Consider the following 19,624-nt stretch of genomic DNA (forward strand, 5'->3'; position numbering starts at 1 on the left):
GGAGAGTCTTCCAAGAAGAATGGGGGTGTCTTGTGCACTTTACAGCGTCAACAGTGATGCCATAGTTTGGGACTAGAATCCCACAGAGTGAGCAGATATTGGAGGTGAGAAAAGCTCCATGTATCCACAGAGTGGATCCACAAAAATGAGGAAGGAGAGGCAAGAATTCATGCCCCAGTGCTCCAGCAGTTAGAGCTTGGGAAGATGAAGCAGAACAAAGAGGAGACCAAAACTCTATAGCCTCTAGAGGAAGAGGAGAATCAAGATACTGGGTTCTGAGAAGGTTGGAGCAGAGATGATTTGGAGATGAATAGGAGAATCCTTGTCAGTGAAGACAGATACAGAAAATGGCAGTGACATGGAGCAATGTGAATGTCATTGGTGATTCTGATCGGAGCATTTTGAAGAAATGAATGGGAGGGGAAACAGGCTGTATAGTAGGTGGAAGATGCCTGCCTGGAGAAGGGATTGCCCAGCATCTCTACCTCCTTCAAAAAATCTCCTTTAAAGGGAAACAGAATGACTAGATCTAAACGTCAAGGGAGGGATTAGGTTTATTGTTTTTCAAATGGATGAGAATAAGAGTTTCATAGTTGATAGAGTTGGTGGAGTATAAAGGGAAGGTTAACAACAGGAAAGTCAGTGGATGTTACAGCATTGGGAGGATTAGCTAAGGGACACAGTGGATCCATGAAAATGGGGAAAGAGAGGCAAGAGGGATATCTAAAGTCCCCATCCAGAAAGCATCGGTGATGTCTCGGTAAAAGTATCTGGAAAGGTTCTCATTACTTCTACTTATTCAGAAAAAAGTATGAAGCAAAGTTCCTAGTAAATATTAAAAGGGTGTTTGATTATGATGTAGAATCCATTAGACGCATGGAAAAATAACTGGAGTAGGATCTCAATGTAAGATGGCCAAGAAGCTCCAGGCATCAGCTTAGAATTGATAGTCATGAGTTTTGAGTCCTATGGGTGGTTTTTGTGGCCATCTTGGGTTGCACAGGTTCAAGGCCAGAGAGGGCAAAGAGTGTGACCAATGAGAGAGGGGGAGGAAGGGAGTTGAGGAATATATAGTTAACTGACTGTAAAGTGGGCTATGGAGTCTGAGCTCTGTGAGAGAAGAGAGAGGGTAGGAAAGGGCTGGGAGAAAGGGAGGGAGGGAGGGAGGGAGGGAGAGAGAGAGAGAGAGAGAGAGAGAGAGAGAGAGAGAGAGAACACGAACAAGAGCTGATTGACTGAGACCCTGGTGGAAATAGGTTTCCATTAGAGAATACACTGATAAGTTAAGACACAGCCATGGTAGCCACTGGACACAGGCATCTGGGATTGTAGAGTAGTGAATGAAGATAGGTATCAGTCAGGTATCATCATGGCCATGAAGTGAGTGGCAAATTGAAGATGAAAGACAATATAAGAATCATGTAATTATAGGCAAAGAGGTTAGGACCTGGGCTCTTGAAAGATCACTGACTATTAGAATAAGTAAAAGATGGGACAGAAGCATTTTTCAAAGAGAATTCAGAACCAAGCCCTTCAAGGACTAAGGGGGAAGCTGAGGTCTGTGGGTGGCTGTGGAGAGGCTCTTGTGAAGACTTGAAGAATGAACTTTGTGGTTGCGGGTGCTGGGGCAGAGAGGACAGTGGATAGAATAGTCAAGTATAGGGCCCTAAGGAGTTAGGGGAAGAAAGCTGTCAATGCTCCAGAAAGAGCAACTGAGTCCTCAGCAGTGAGTCAGCTTCGGTTAGGACATGGTGATGGGCTGAGGGCTCCAGATAGAATCTCCTTTTGTTTGGAGAATTTGGAACTTTGAGCAGCGGGGTGGAGCTATGAAACACAAGTTGGCAGGGAGACAGGAGGTGGTGGACAACCTGGCTTCATCAGGGATGCAGGCTTCCATAGGCTCCATCGAAGACTAGGATTATGAGGCTGCTGGCATGCTCTAGACCACGACGGGTTTGACTCTCAGTCATCCACGCTGCCTCTGTGTTTGGTGTCCTGGAGGAGCTGGACATCTGGGTCTCTAAGAGCCTCCTTCACATCCTCCTCTGGCTGAGTTAGGCATGACCAACTTCCTGAGGTACGCCATGGAGTAGCCTTGAGAAGGAATAATGCCTTCCTCCTTGGTTTAAAATACTGTGGTTCTTTGGGAAGGAACAAATGGGTAGATCAGGAGGTGCGCTCACAGGCACCTCATCTCAGTCTGGTGTTTTGTCATGAGCAATTGTAGCCTGGCTTAAGCATGAAGTTCAGTTATCTCAATATATTCTAATTATCCAAACAAATTCATGATTTTGCTTCTTTATGGAAAGATAAAAGACCGTTTCCCCACAATGATAAACAAAAAGATTGTTTTCTTAGCTGACCAAAAAGTTAAACTGCTGTTCACAATGTTTTGTCTGAAGCCGACGACAGAAGCAGCCTTAGTTCTTACCATTTATAGCTATGGAAGAAAGGTAAGGTTTGGAGAAAGCATCCTGTGTGAAAGGTCTTTTTGACAGTTGTGACTTGAGGAGAACTGGGAGAACCCGGGTCTGTTCTGTAGAAGGGTTGAAGGCCTTTCCAAGGTTTTTGTTGCTGCTGTTGTTTGGCTTTTAATGACTTCAGAGAAAGAAGGTATTGCTTAATGCCAGAGTAATGAGAAAAGGGGCCAGAAGTTGAATTTTGAACTGTGTCTTGTAGGGTGAGGAGACACATAAGGCATTTGGAGAGCTAGAAAGAAAAAAAATGTTCCACAAACTTTTAAAATAAGACATAGGAGCTGGAGAGATGACTCAGCAGTTAAGAGCATTGACTGCTCTTCCAGAGCACCCAGGTTGACTCTCAGTACTCACATGGTGGCTAACAACTGTTTTTAACACCAGGGGCCAACACTCTCTTGGCCTCTATTAACACTGCATCCATTGGTGTACATGTAGGCAAAGTATCCGTTCACATACATACTAACTGTGGTAGTTTGAATATGCTTGGCCCAGGGAGTGGCACTATTAGAAAGTATGGCCTTTTTGGAGCAGATGTGTCCTTGTTAGAGGAAGTGTATCACTGTGGGGGTGAGCTTTGAGGCCCTCCTCCTAGCTGCTTGGAAAATAGTACCCTTCTATCTCTCCATTCTGCCTTCATACCAAGATGTAGAACTCTCAGCTCCTTCTCCAGTACTATGTCCGCTGCCATGCTTCCTGCTATGATAATAATGAACTAAATCTCAGAACCTGTAAGCAGGGCCCAGTTAAATGTTTGCCTTTATAAGAGTTGCCTTGGTCATGGTGTCTCTTCAAAGCAACCGAACCCTAAGACACAAATAAAGGTTAAAAAAAACGAGACATATCTATGCATATATTAATTTGCATATGTTAATTTTCTCAATGGAAAAGCATCAAGGGAATAGCTTTCCAATACCATCACAGATCTACTTGACCTGGACAAGATGTACTTCTCCATAGAAGTGGGAGCCATGCAGTGTGTGGGGAGCAGAGAGCAAGAGAGACTAGTGAGAGCAAAAGATAGATCAATATTTCGATTTTCATTCATAGGCAGAATCTAGACTTAGCAATATATCTGCATCATCTCCATCTACTTCTGATTACATCTAGATGAAACATGAAGGTAGAAAGGAGACTATTTGAGGGAGGGAAGGCCAAGGGAGAGCAATGGGGGCAAATTTGAGCAAAGTACAATTATTTCTATATGAAACGTCAAGAAAAATACCAGTCAACAAGGAAAATTATCTATTGGTATATATACCTCCTCATGGCATTTTTTTTTTCACACAAACATGAACTCATGCTGGATAAATGATTGCAAATGCTGTTTTATAATCCTTTCACAAGTTAAAAAATAGAATCACAAAGTGACAGACAATAAGATGATTCTGGGTCAGAATGAGAGATAGAAGCTGATGCTACCCTGGCCCTTTGAGGTCCTGGGATTAGAGGTTGCAGATTGACTCTCTTTGGTAGATAGAGGAGTGGGGCCCGAATCTTCCTGGCATGAAGCCTGGGCCTCCAGAGGCTGCTCTGGGGGAGTGTCATGGGATCAGGTCTTAGGGCAGGAGAAATGTAAAGTCACCTGGAGACACTCAACCCCAGGCTGCTGCTACTCATTGGTGCCATGTGCTTGGTGTGAGGAAAAATAAGTATGAATGGATACAGGCAGACAAGCTCTGGATCTGTAGTGTAGACTAGCCTGTGCATCCCCCATCCCTATGAAGCTGGATTCATAACCCAGAGAACACAAAGTGTAAGTGAAAATCTGCCCATGAGAGGAGCCACATAGTCACCCTGTAAAAATGTTCTTGGTGGTCACTTGAAAGAAAAACTAGTTTTTAACCATTATTATTATTATTGTGTGTTTGTGTTTGCATATGCTCTTAGACACATATGTGCTAAGGCATGTGTACTCATGCATGTGTGCATTTGTGCATGTGTGCATATATGTGTTTGGTTCTCTCCTTCTACCATGGATTCAAGGGATCAAACTTTGACTACCAGGCTTTTGAGGAAAGTGATTTTACTCACAGGTCATTTTGTTGGCCCAACATACACCACTTTTAAAGACTTTGGTCACCTCTACATGACATCCTCTAGTGTTATTTAGACATCCCTTCCAAGCTGCTGTGTTCCACATTTATACTCAGGTCTGGGCCTTTCCTCTTCATTCCACAGGCTTCCCAGCTCCAGACTACCTTCAAAATGTCTTAACCAAAATGTCTAATGCTCCCCCAAGCAGGTTGACAGTAACTTGTCCCTATGGTGACACCTAAGGACCTCAGACTGCTGCAAATCAGTCCCTGTTCAGTCCTTCCCCCACTGAATGAGGGTGATTTGCGTGGTTGAGGATTGTGGAAGGAACATTTGAACAGACTATAGAAACTTTAGTTTGATGACAAAGACTTAAACTATAAAGTGAATAATGGATAGAATTATCCAGTAAACTAACACTGGCAGAGGTAACCTGTCTCTATCAGAGATTAGTAAATCAAGCAGATAAATTTAGAACATAGCCAGGAAACATACGTAACCTTTGACCACAGGCAATAAGATTAAAAAAAATCATTTTTAGGAAGTAAAAAATAATAATTTCTGTGGTTTGAATTTGAATGTTCCCTGTGAGCTCATGAATGAGACACTAGGCTCTTAGCTGGTGGCACTGTTTTTGGTGGAGACTAGTTGGATGAAACAGTTGACTGGGGAGACATGGCTCAGAAGGACATAGCTGGTGTCTAGTCCCGTCCTTACTGTCTGTTACCTGCATGCCATCATGCCATGACATGAGTGACATTTTCCTTCCCATGTTCCTGCTGTCCCAATGTTCTGCCCACGTCCATGAGGGAAAGTGACTATGCATGGAAATTTCCAAAACCGTGAGCCGACCTTTAGCTTGTCTGTGTCAGATAGTCTGTCACAGCAACCAGAAAACTGACCAATACAATCCACATTCTTATAAATGGGGTTGAAGAAGAAATCACAGTGAAACCCATGGACCATTGAGTAGCATGCAAGGATCACAGCAGTAGTACAAGTGAGAAGAAAACCTACACAACAGAGAAGAGCATGGGAAGCTGAAAACAGAGGGATCGGTCATGTGACTGACAGAGGACATTGGCTCCTGGTATTTTATATTTTGTGTGAGTCCTCCACATCAGGTGAGAGTGCTCTGTGTGGTTGCTGAGCTTGGAAGAAGTTTTCAAAAAGTAGTAGTAAAACAAAGAAGAAACTGTGACAAGAGAAATTAAAACATAGTAAGGAAAATGAATGAAAGTAAACACAACAATATATAGAAAGACAATAGTCAGTACATACCATCCGCACAGTGGTCTGTGCTCCTCTCTCACCGCACACCCTCCTGTTGTGTAGAGATGGATAACATGCTAAAGGTGCTAAAGCCAGATCAGAAATAGAGGGCAGGGATGTGTCTTCTCACACACAGAGTCTGCATTATGGAAGCAGGAAACAAGGAGAAAACACTGACTTTCGAGAGATGCAGACCTGGAATGTCAGGGGCCAGCTAGGCAATGGAGAGCAGGGCAAAGGCTGCCAGAAAAGAGACTGATGACCCGAGGGAGCTTATGGAGCACAACTAAGGAGAACCAGGGAGAGAACAAGGCAGGAGGCCTCGATATGAAATAGACTCGAGGGAGAATGAACACCAGGCAAAGCAGTCCAATGGTAATGGATCTACAAGAGATTGTCACTCGCAGAGAGGTGGACAGTGCCATGGTTATCCCTGGTGGTTGGTTAGAGAAGTGTAAGATATCAGTTTAAACTATGTGCTTGAAGCTTGAGCACAATGGGGAAGGAGCCCTTTTTTTCTGAAGCTCGATGGTCTTGTTGAGAAGGAAGGCTCTACTATGCTTTCTGCCTTCTGAATACTGCTGTCTTATGTTGTCTCACTCTGGTCTACTGAGAACATCTCTTTTTTGTTTGTTAGTATAATTATGAGCTCCTGCCATTTCTCATCTCCTTTATCTTCAGGAAACCACGCTCCAAAACTTCCAGGAGATGCCTGAGGCAGTGTAGTACTAAACTCTCATCAGCAGTACTCTGATATCAAAGAGGTAGCTATGTGACTAGCAGTGGGTAACATATACCAGGAACATACTTTGGACAAAGGGATGCTGCCTGTTCTTGGAGGGATGATCTATTCAGAGGAGGATGGTATGAGATTGCAACATGATGCCTCATTGAAAGCTTATGGACTGTTTACTTGTGGACTTTTTCTTTGATGTCTTGGGCCACATCTGACTGAGAGTGAGTGAGATCATTGGCAAGTCACCACACTTAAATTTTTTTTGGTGAATTTTCTGATAGGGAGGGAGGGAAAGGCCATAGTCAGAGCCTGGTATAACATCTAGAGTTGACAACATAATGTCTGCTTTGTCCTTTTCTCTACACTACCGGGTCTTCCTCTGCTCAGTTACCTAAGAAGCAGTTTTTACATTTATTGATGAAAGCTGCACAGATGAACCACAGAACAGGAAAAAAAAAAACTAAGAAAAAATATCAAATGAATAGAATAGAATTAAATTACATTTCTTTTTCCATCAACAATGCCTCCCATGTCTTCCCATTCCTTTAGTGGACTCTGACACCAACAGAAGAGATTTCATTTCTCTCTAGGCCTAAACATGCTCTCTGTGGCCCCAAAAGGAGTCCGTCTCTTACCTCTCTTACCTCAGACAAGACCTTTGATCAAAAGTTCATTTCCGTAACTCAGATGACATGTCTGTGCAGTTTTAGAGGTAATAGTTTCCCCAAGGGCTTCCAAACCCTTTGTCTCACAAGTGCATTTGTTCCTTGAAGACTTTTGGCTGCGCTATAAGCCTTGGGCCGAGAATGAACAGTTCATTCTGGTTATCAAAGCTTTGTCTAAATAAACTGGGACCTCACTAGATCCCACTTGGCTATGGAGCTAGGTATATGGACAGTCCATCTTGGAGGCATTCCAGAGTGGGGATGGTTATTGAAATATACAGAAAACAGACCTCCTTATTAGGAAGCTTCACGTAGGAGGAGGCCCCCCCAGAATAGACTTTGTAAAAAGCATGACAGAGCAGCTCTGGAGTATTGGAGCCAAAGAGGAGTCTCTCCACCCTCAACTAAAGATCCAGCCTGGTTTTTATAGGCTAGACATAAATCTGAGAAAGTGTTTATAAAATAGACCTGCTCTATCTGGAAGGCTTAAGAAACAACTTTTATAGGTTAATTCTTAGGAAATCAATTTGAAGCTATTTAGAGACATTGCTTTCATGGAGAATGGGATTCTTCTCACCCTGTCCAGCTGGGACATGTGGTTCATTCAACAAGACAGCACCCTTACATATAGGGTCTTCATATTTGTTTGGGGGGTATATTTTGAGCCTATTAAAAGGTTGGCGGATACCTTTAATATAAGCATCTGAGGACCATAGACCTTTTAATCTTGTGACAGCATTTTGAGTTTGTGCTCTGACAAGTGGAACACTTGTGGTGTAGGTGGACCTAACTCACAGAAGCTTTGCCGGGGAAAGACTGAATCAAATTCTGCCCAGCCTGTCAATCTTACAGGAGACAAGGATGGTGCTCTGAGCAGTGTACTTTCTCAGCAAATGCCACCACATGCGAACACCATACTTGACCCCTTGAGATATAAAAATCCTATGGTTCAATAGTTTTATCCCCTTATAAGGGAAGAAAAGGACTTTGAAGGAGTTGTCATATAGGACTCAAGGAGAGATTATGGTGAGAGAAATAGTAAAATGTCTTCTGCCAGAATCTTGATATTTAGAAAGAAATTGGTGTATTTAGAAGGAGGTAGTGTGGCAAGAGGGAAGAAAAGATATGGCAATTATCACAACACTCTTTGTATTTAAAAGTATTTTTGGTGACATGTAAAAATTTTGTGAGTGGGACTAAAGTGTCACCCTGTTGAAACAGGATCTCCTGGCATGAAAGCACATACTAAGCCAGAGAGTAAATTATAGTAAGAAAAGAACAATCAGTATCACTGGAGAGATGGATTGAGGCAAAATTCTTGGGTCTTAAAGGTTGCTCGGACTGAGCAAGGTTTGGTAGGCAGTACTGGACATAAGTGCTGGATATTAAACAGCCAGTCACCTGACTGAGATAAGATGGCTAGTCAGGACAATAATAACAAAGAAACATGACAGGAGGAGTCACAGCAAGTGGATAAAGCTTTGTAAAATAAAAATAAAAAATAAAAACAAAGAATAGTGATTACTGTGCTAAGTGCTTCTAGGAGAAAGAATTGGTGAGAATCCTGGGTCATGTAGAGACTGACATGGGAGTTTTGATGGATAGTTTGAAGGCAGATCATAAAGATAATGAGGGTATTTCCGGGTAAAACAGGTCTGTAGGATTAACTAGAACTAGAGAAGTAATCTATAATAGCAACAGAAGCCAGGGATCTTTTTGAAGGTTGGAAACAATGTGGCAATTTCAATGAAAATTGCTCCCATAGCTTCCATATATTTGAATACTTGGTCCCCAGTTAGTGGAACTGTTTGGGAAGGATTAGGAGGTGTGGCCTTGTTGAAGGGGGTGTATCACTGGTGATGAGCTTTGAGGTTTCAAAAGCCCATACTAGGCCCCTCTTCCTGTTGCCTATGGATCAGGATATAAAGCTCTCAGCTACTCCTCCAGCACCATGCCTGTTTTCTTCCTCTTATGATGATCATGAACTAAAACTCTAAGTAGGCCTCTAGATAAATGCTTCCTTTAAAAAGAATTACCTTGGTCATGGTGTCACTTCACAGTAATAGAACAGTAATTAAGTCAGAAACTCTGGGGGAAGCTGAAGTTCCCAAACATGTTGCTGCTTTGAGCATTTTCTAGAACCCCAAGTCTTCCAGGTAGTGTTTAGTCTTCTGCCTCCATCAGGAATGTGGCATCCAAAAATAAATCTTCATGGAATCTAGCCTAGAGATGGGGACTTGTGGGTACTGACAGATTGAAAAGGCATCCAGTGGGTAGTCTCACAGCTTTGATCTCTTATAGCCTCCAGGGACTCCCAAGCTGGCAGAGGTGACATCAGGCATTTATATGCACCTATGGATAGGGCAGAGAGACCATTGAGTTACCTCAGATATGTATGTCAGAGCCAAGAAGAATAAATAGAAGTGTTGTCTCCCTTTTTAAACATTTGATAAGTGGACCAGGTCTACCTGGGATGCTTTAAAATTCTCAACGTGATTTTCAGTTTTATAGAATTAAAACTACCCCATCCCTTACCTAATTGTTTTTGTCTAAATTTTCAAAAAGCTGGGTCCTTGTGGGAAATTTAATACACGTGTTTACAATGCCTTTGGACTCTACTCCTCTCAAATTTGTCTTTGGAGCATGCGTTGCTGCCTGAGAAGCCTTTTAAGGTTCAGGACTTCGAGAACCAGATAGTTATTTTGCTAGATATGTCAAAAAAAACACATAGCAAAAAAATTTTCAAGAAATTCAAGCTTAAGAATCTGGCTAGTCATTGAATGGAGCAAACTTTGGGTCCTTGGTGGGTGTTTTCAGCAGTGGCTGTGTGGGCTGGCAGCATAAGTGCAGAGTGTAGCTTCCTGAGGGATAAAGAGGGATTTGTGTCTACAGAACTGTCACCTTAGTGCTTCAGGTGTCCAGAGACACAATGTTTAGGAGCTTCATACCCATGCTCACACTCATGCTTACACCCATCCTCACACTTCTGGGTCGGCCCTCGTACTTTTTAGAGCTTCTGATGACCAGGTCATTGGCACCATACAGAACATGTCAGATCAACCCTAGTTAGTTCAACCTATTTATTATGTAGATAGACATTGGAACTCAGAATCATCAAATGTCTTGCTCATATGCTTTGTCTTCACGTTGCTACTACGTCTTATTATTGTAAAGTATTTTAAATAATTCTTTGAAGATTTCATGCAACGTCACTTGACTATGCTCAGTCCTACTTCTCTTAGCTCTGGCCAGATTCACCAGTTATCTGCTTGTCCTTCCATGTCCCTTTCTCTTGACTCCCAGGAGCCAACAAGTATCTGCCACTCCTCAGCTGGAGATGGGCACTTATGAACCCTGTGTCCTTCATGCTAAAATGTTTGACTGGGTTGATCTTGTGCAGGTCTTATGCAGGAAACCATGGCTGCTGTGAGTTCATAAGTACAACAGTCTTGGGTCCTGTCACTCTCTGAAGATGCTATTTCAGTCCCAATTTCTTGCTCTTACTGTCCTACTATGCTTGAAAGTTCTCTCTCTCTCTCTCTCTCTCTCTCTCTCTCTCTCTCTCTCTCTCTCCAGATATAAATTTTTCCCTATGGATGAGCACTCCATTGACACTCTCTGTACTTTGACCAGTTGTGAGTTTCCACATTACCCAACACACTGCACAAATTTAGAAGTTTGAGACTGTGGCCATTTAGCAGAATAATCATAGAAGGTTCTATCTTAAGATATATGAGTTCTCCAGCCAAGGGTTTTGCATACATGTATACTACCAGGTACACGTTTGATCCTGTTGAATTGGACTTAAATCCAAGCATACCACATCTTTATAGCAATGAGAAGACTCAAAGATGGGATCCAGGGCCATTACACTGAGGTCAGGGCCCAGACGTGGGCAGTGTGGTAGTGCTAGGCTCTGGTGAGTGCCAAGAGAAGGATCACATTTTCCCCATTTGGAGTGTCCCCTTTGAGAGCCTAGACTTTATGAATCAGCTATCTCCTTTTGTCTCTATGGAGGAAGGATTTTCTGAAGAAATGAATTTTTAAGGTTTGACTCCAAGAGTGCTGCTCCTGTGGACGGGGCGGGACCCTCTGATGTGAAGGACTCTTCCTGCAACAGAATTCAGTGCAGATCCTGGGGCTAAGCTGGTGTCTGTTTGGGCAGATGCCTTCTCTGCTCTTGGGATGCACATTTTCCTTTCCAGAGCACTAATTGCTGTTCCATGAGTCAATAAGCGATCATTCTAAGTATGTTGGATCGGCTCCCTCACTGCTGGGGAACTCTATTGACCTTGGATGCAAACTTTGGCCCAGAACAGCTACACTTGGTTATTTAGTTTAGTTGTTTAAAAAAAGAGAGAGAGAGAGAAAAGGAAAAAAGAAAAAAAAAAACGTGGGAAAGAGATATGTATCAGCAAAGGTCTTGACCTTAGCGCTGCAGGGAAAGCAGTGGTAAAATTTATGAAGGTTTTTTTAATCAGGCTAAGGTCAGTAGAACATATTCACACACATGCCATTTAAAATTGGATACGTTTGTTTTACAAGTGATTATAAACCAGTTACTATATGTTCATTATGGAAAGCTTGAAAAATGGAAATTATAAAGGGTAAAAATAAACCACTTTTAAACCCACTATTTTAGGGACAATCTTTTTATTACTAACATTTGAGAGTTTATAGTCTCTTTTAGTGCAGGTAGATGTAATTTAAAAGACAAAAATATACATTTTTCATAGGTTGCAAATGGATTTGTTCTTTTATTTGTAAACATTGAAAGAGAAAAGGATGTTTCTTGTTTATCTCAGGCCAGTGCTGCGTATCTTGGTCTATTTTGGTTATGGTTGTGAAATAAACGAGACAGGCTAACTTATTTTAAAAAGATGTTTATATAGCTTGTAGTTCTCAAGATTAAAGAGAATCCTGGGCATGAGGCCCGACCCGAGGTGTGGTTGATATCCCAGTGAGATTCCATTGGAGAAAACAAATCCCACATTTGCCCATAGGCAATAACGGCAGCTAGCTTCTTGGTTAGAGATGGGAGTCTATCTGCTTTCTTCTCTCAGCTTTGGGTCACATTCTGTCTGTGCATGGCACCTCCATCTTACTGGTCAGTGCCTGGTATGGAATCCCAAGTATCTGTAGAAACAAAAGCAGCTGAATTTGGTGGGTCTGTGCTCTGCTACTTCTCCTACCTACCTCAGTTCTTTTGCCTGTCTATCACACTACTAACATAACCCTGTGTATCTTTACCTTATGTTTCTGTTCACAGGCAGTGTCTTGTTTCTTATACTTTTCCCCACACTTTGTCACTCTCCCTGGTAACCTCTTTCTACATACCCTCATGTAACATTTTCCCAGTTCAAACTATTTAGGAGAGAATCTGATTTATTCCATCCATGAATCTTATTTTTATTTGAACACATCTTTGCACAAGGGCTTTACCATATAATGCTAGCCAGTTGGCTCACTTCCTTCTCCAGTCAATTTGGGTGAGATCAGGATGAGAAGATTCAAATAGCATTTAGAGAATAATGTGGAAACCATTAGACATCAACCCGGATCCTGCATCCCTAGAAGAGACCTATCAATAGCATCATGAATTTTGGAGCCATTTAAATAAGAAACTGTGCAGTACATACCTGAGAGAGAGAACACATACATATATGTGTGAGTACACATCTTACAAATGGATCCCATTCTTCACTGAGTGTTCTAGTCCAAATGTCTAGTTTACCTGGTTTTCTAAAATCTTTTTGGTGCTGGTGTACAATAGTCTGTTTTATGGTCCTGCCAATGTTTTGTCTTGGAAAGCGGGTATTATTGGGAACCTTTTGGTGTCTGCAGTGGGAAGAGTCTATATCCAATAAGAGTCATATAATGGCAATATTTTCCAATGATAGAGGCTGTACATTTGTTAACCAGTCAAAATATTGCAAAGCCTATTACAGGATTATTTAGTCTTATGATAAAAGACACTTCTTATTCTTTTTTTTTTTTTTTTTAAATCTCTATCCTTAGACCATGTGAAATTTGTTTGCTTATTTATTTATTTTTGCAGTAAGGTCATATTCTCAGCCCTGCCTGACCTGGAACTTACTATGTGTTCAGGCTGGGTTCAAACTCATGGCCTTCCTTCTACTTTAGCCTCCAGGGTGCTGGGATTATAGATGTGCACCATCACTTGGCTGAAATTTATTTGTTGTAGAGTATGAGGAAGGAATTTGCCCTTCATTTTTTTTCTCTTAAAAACATAACCTGTTGTTCTAGAACCATTTATTTGTTAATCCATTTCTCCTTTAATGTTTAAGAAACCTGGGATTTCTTTTCTCCATTCTCAGAAGCAGCTGACTGTGAGTATCAACAGTGATTCTGAAACCATAGCAACATGACATTTTTGTGTCATATCAAGATATCAGAAGTGTTACAATTAAGGAAATGAGATACTAAGTTATCACACATACTTGTCTATTTATGGTATTTTCTCTTTCTCCCATCCTATCTTTTAGAGCCTATTATTTCAGCAATTGTGAGTTAAATTTGATGTTGTTAATGGTACTCTTTTCATTAAAATGTTTTGCTTTAATCTTGACCACTCTATGTGATTTTCAAAATAACCCATCTCCCTCACATTATAATTTTCAAAGTACTCCATTATATCTGCCCTATTATTTTACTGTTTTATTTCATTTTGAGATAGTTTTATAAGGGTCGAGGATGGTCCCAACTCAGGGATGAAGATGGTTTTAACTTTTGATCATTGCCACTGCCTCCTGAGTGTTGGGAGTATAGGCAGGTGCTGTCTACCCTTCTATTGATGTTGGGATTTCACTCAGGGTTTTGCATAATAAGTAAGTCCAACCTGCTTTCTAAATAGCCATAAATTTGGAAGAATTTATATAATTGTAATATCAAGTAATTTTTCTTAGCTTTATTTTGAGTCAGGGTTTCACTATGAAGCCCTGGCTGGCCTGGAACTCAATATGTAGACCAGGCTGGCTATGAACTCACAGAGATCCTCCAGCCTCTGTTTTCCCAGTGCTGGAATTAAAGGTGTGTGTTACCCGACACATTGCAATATCACAATATCAAGTATTTTTGTGTTTAGGATAACTACTGATTCTTCATATTACTTTAAAATGGGTATATATAATAATAGAAATCATTATAATATTCTCTTTTTAACATTTATTTTTGGTGCGTGTGTGTGTGTGTGTGTGTGTGTGTGTGTGTGTCTGCACATGCTTGTGCAGACATCAGAGTTTGGAGGTTAGAGGTCAGAGTCCAACCATCAGGAGCTGGTTCTCTTCTTCCATCTTGTGAGTTCTGTAGATTGAATTCAGGTTGTCAGGCTTGGCAGGAATCCCCTTTACCTGTTGAGCCATCTCGCTGACTGACCTCATGGTAGCATTCCTGTATATATTTATTCTTGCTGATCCTCTGCTGCACATATATATGAATTAAAAGCTGGGGTCCATATGAGACAAACATTCAGTATTTGTCTTTCTGAATCTAGATTTTTACTTAACATAATAATTCTCAGTTCTGCACATTGTTATCCTAGGGCTGGGGATGTAGCTCAGCATTCCTCATATTGCTTATTTGATCATGATTTTTTGGGGGAGGGGCTGGTTTTCTTTAGTTATTTGCATGTATTTAATTGGAATATTGAGTGTATTAATGCTGCTTGGCTAATGGCAGTGCTTCTGACATTTGGCCATTTACTGAGATATTATATGTTGTCATAATTTTAAGGAAAGATACTCGTTCCCTACAAAGTTTTAATCAGGGTTGAATTTTGAAAAAAAACTGTTTAATATAGTTTGCACCTGTCACAGACACCCTGTTTTCCTATTTTGGATTTGATGGATAGGTTATGAAGAACATGTAATTGTGCTTTAATTTCTACGTCTCCACTTTGCCTTTGTGGCTTGTATTTGTCAGTGATTAACATTAATTGGTGCGATTTTTTTTCTCAGTTTTTTTTTCCCTCTTCTCAGTTTTCCCTTTGAGGTAATCTCTAGTGTGGTGAGTCGCCAAGAATCTCAGTTTACGGTGTATTATTTTACTTATTTATTATGTTTGTTTACTTCCACGTATCTTTGTGGTCCCCTCCCATCCTCTTCTCTTCCATCTACAATGAAAACTACTTTAGCAGTTTTAAGAACTCATTTGACTTTCTGCAGCACTGGGGACCGAACCCAGGGGTGCCTGTGTGCTGGGCAAGGGTTCTGCTACTGCACTGTATGCAGGCTTTCTTCAGCATTCGAGCCATGACTGTGTCCTGTTAAGAGTATGTCATCATGTACTGCAGTCTGTCTCCTGAAGGTCTCCGTATGTGCTTGCTGTATGAACTAAACCACGTGCCTGACGAGCTGAGTCATGCACCTGTGTCTCTGCCTGCTGTGCAGTATTTGTGTGATCATGCACTGAGTGTCTCCAGCTCTTTGTATTTTGTGTCATGGGTATGCCAACTTTGCCCCACACATTTTTAGATTTTTTTTTTTTTTACTTTTTTGTTTTAATATTTTAGGAAGCTATAATCTGTAAAGAATACCAACTTATTGACAATTTGACATTTTTCATCCATGAAACTATTTATATTTGGTGTTACACAGGTGTTAAAACTCACACATGCGCATACATGATGGAAACATAAATACATATACACACACTCTTATGTAGATACATACATATATACATATGCACATGCACACATATACATATTCATACACATGACTGCATACATATAGGTACACACATAGATTCACTCACATGTGCACACACATACATGCATACATACATATAACATATACCAGGCACACACATACATGCATATACACATAAATACATGCATGCAGACAAAAATACATATACATACACATATACTCATTCACACATATATACATGTCTACACACATATATACACACATGCACACATATACACATGTACATATACATACACACATGCATATACACATACATACATCTCTCTTCTATTATCAATGACTCTTTGTATACACTTCTTATGGTGAAATTTACTAAAAACTTTTTGAGACATTTATAGATGAGTACTGTATTGTGATTTTTACTTCTTACTTTGTCTCAAGCATCATAAAGAGTTAGACTTTGCTAGTGACTCAGAACTCATTTGTTATAAAGTCCAGGGGTATTACATGTAGTCAGAGAACATGAGAATGATCTACATTGCTTCCTTCCATGCTTCAGAAAACATAAAGTTTCATTGATGGGCAGATAGGAGATCTTACACTAATACTTGAAAAGTTATGTAGCTAGGCATAGGGGTTCACACTTGAAATTTCAGCATCAGGAGACTGAGGCAGGGGGATTGTACGTTTGATGGCAGCCTGGACACTCTCTCAAATAATTACAGCCTAACCAACTCCACAGAAAGACCACACACTTCCCGAGTGTCAATGAAGTTTGCACTATATACTAAGTCAAACAGAAGAATATCCTGCAAACCCCTGCCAGCCCTTCATTCCGCCTCCCTATGTCAGCGTGTGCACTTTGTGCAAAGCACCAGAGCCTGTATCTGTTGCTACAGTGATCGCTGCAGCTTTGTTGATTTCTTCAGGTATCCCATCCATTTCTGTCTATCTCAATCTCATTAGTGGAGTTTCTGCACTCATATATGTCATCATGACATTCTATTAAGCTCCCATATTCTTATCACTGTTGAGTCATCCATTGGATTTCCTAGGTATATAATTATGCATCTAAAAACATTGTTCCTTGGCATTGATTTTATACATATGCGTGTGTATGTGTGTGCGTGTGTGTGGTGTGCACACAAATACATATATATATGAAAATATATCTCATTTAATTGACCAGATTTTTATAACAAACTTAAATAAAATGTCTTTTTCTGGTTTTAATAGCAAATTGGTCAGTGTTTGACTCTCAGGATATGACTCATTTGTTTAGCCCAAATGTCTTTGCCTTTTTAAGAAGAACATTTTCTGTGTCTTTATCCTTTTCATTCGGATGGCTATAGTGTTTTAACAAGTGTCTCAGTGACTATTAAGGTTACCACATGCCTAGTTATGATGTAGTTTGTTAATGGATTTCTTAATACAAAAGGTTTTTTTCTGTTTATTTCTAGGGTGGAATTGAGTGATTATAATGACTGGTCCTTTAGTACACAATTTCATTCAGTTGTCCTATATTTTATTGAGCACTTTGGAATTTGTGTTCACAATTCATTAATTCAACCACAGCATTTGTGTAGATGCTATCTTTGTGAGGTGTGGTAACAGGACGGTTTACATAGTAAATACTTCAAATGTTCTTTCTTTCTTTCTTTCTTTCTTTCTTTCTTTCTTTCTTTCTCTCTTTCTCCTTTTTACTGTTCTGAGACAGTTTATATTGCATGGAGATTATCTGTTCCTTAAAAGTTTGAAATGATAATAAAACTCTGGGCAAGCCTTTCCTCAGAAGGTGACATTCCAGCAACTTCCAAGTTTCTATATATACTTCTTGAGTCAGGTTGGGAGCCTCGTCCAGCTCAGATGTGAGTCCATCAGTGATGGAAGCCACCGCCCACCTGAGAAACATCCCCTAATTCCCTTCTAGAGTCAAGTGTTTGCCCTGCATTAAAGCTCTACGTTTGGTGCTCATTAAATTCCTAGGGTAGAGAGTTGGCTTGTCTCCATTTGTATATCTGGTCATTAGAGCTGACTTGTGTGCTAGAATCTGATTTGGGATCAGTTTTTGTGTAATAAGCAGCAAGAAATGAGGTTGGTTGTGACTAGGACAGACCTTGATCCCTCTTCATTGCAACTGGCTGGGATTCACCAAAAAGAATCCAGAAATTGTAAACTGCCAAACAGGCTTAAGGTGGTATTTTCTCAACAATTCTTCTGCTGTTTATAGAGTCGGCACAGGAGTTTTCTGGCTGCCATTATTACTAACCTTAAGTGCCTGGGTGTAGTAGTATCTTGACACTGTTATAGCAAAGTAGCCTAGGCTGGGTGCTTTAAAACAATGGATATTTCTTGCTCAGACTTCAGGAAGCTGAAGCTGAAAGTAGAAATCAAAGAGTTGGACAGTTTCGGGCTGAAGGCTGTGATGTGAGTTGTCCTTGTCCTGGTTAGGATTTTAGGGTTTTTTTTCTTCTTTTTTCTTTTTCTTTCTTTTCTTTTCTTTTCTCTTCTTTCTTTTCTTTTCTTTTTTTTTTTTTTTTTTTTTGTCAGCTTGATACAACCAAGAGTCATGTAGAAAGTGGGGATTTCACTTGAGGGATTTCCTGGTTTCCCAGATCATGGCCCATGGCCATGTGTCTTGGGGCCTGTCTTGATTGTTGATTGACGTGGGTGTCATTCCCACCAGCCCATTGTGGGTGGTGCCATCCCTCAGAAGGTGGTCCTGTGCTATATTAGAAAGCTGGCCAAACAGGAGCCATGGGGAGTGATCAAATAATCTGGCTTCCTTCACGGTTTTTGTTCCAGACTGCTGCTTTGAGTTCCTACCATAACTTCCCTTGGTTATGGATTATTACCTAGAAGTATAAACTATAATTAACCCTTTCCTCCCCTAAGCTGCTTTTGGTTGTGGTGTTTTTCATAGCAACATGAAAGCAAACTAGAATAGAAACCCTGGTCCATATCTTTCCCCTAACTTTTGGTTTGTTGCTGACCATCTTTGGTATTCCTTGTCTTACAAACGTATCTCTTGGTATCTTGTCCCTTCGTCTGTCTTCTTGTTGAATCCACACACTTTTAAAATGTTTAGTGTTAATTTACTAGTATTTTTGTATGTTTTATATATGTTTGTATATATATTTTTATATATGTGTATGCATGTATATATGTGTGTATATGTGTATGTACATGTGTGTATATGTATGTGTGCTCATATGCAGGTACACATGAATACAACATGCATGTGAAGGTTAGAGGATAATTTTTGGGAGTCATTCGCCTCTACTGTAGGTCCTGGAGATCATGCTTATACAGTGAGCACTTTTACCCATGGACCCATCCCACCACACCCTCTATCTTTTGGGGATAAGAATATCCATCATATTGGATTAGGACTAACTCTAATGACCTAACTTTAACTTAGTCACTTCTGGAAGGATCTATTTACAAATAAGGTCCTCTTTGCACTACACCTTTCAGATGGAGCAGAATTCCACCCACAACACTTGCAACGCTGCTCATGGAGGAGAGTCAGATGGCCTTTGTCCTGGTTGCCAGGATTGATGACACCCATCGTTCCATGAAGCAAACACGAGCGAGCAGGCCCCTGCTGCCTTTCTTACCTACTTCATCACCCATCTGAAGTGGGATGTAGTGCTTTGAAATTCTGTTACCAGATTGTCCCAATCTTCCCTACATTAAGTTTCTAGAACAATATTGTATTGAGTTGAGGACACAGGGTACTTGAGGCCCTTCAAACCAAGCATGGGGGCA

At 40.7% G+C, this 19,624-nt stretch overlaps 1 long non-coding RNA gene across 1 annotated transcript in view; it reads left to right on the forward strand.

Annotated features, from left to right (window-relative positions):
• Positions 1-1,828: 1,828 nt before the first annotated feature.
• The window catches only part of LOC143442778 (uncharacterized), a 102,016-nt gene continuing 84,220 nt past the window's right edge, over positions 1,829-19,624 (forward strand). Inside the window, exon 1 of the long non-coding RNA XR_013111257.1 lies at positions 1,829-2,077. This is a non-coding gene — a long non-coding RNA (uncharacterized LOC143442778). The remainder of the gene's footprint in view (positions 2,078-19,624) is intronic.

This window comes from Arvicanthis niloticus, chromosome 6 (assembly GCF_011762505.2).
Source record: "Arvicanthis niloticus isolate mArvNil1 chromosome 6, mArvNil1.pat.X, whole genome shotgun sequence".
In the NCBI taxonomy this organism is placed as follows: domain Eukaryota; kingdom Metazoa; phylum Chordata; class Mammalia; order Rodentia; family Muridae; genus Arvicanthis; species Arvicanthis niloticus.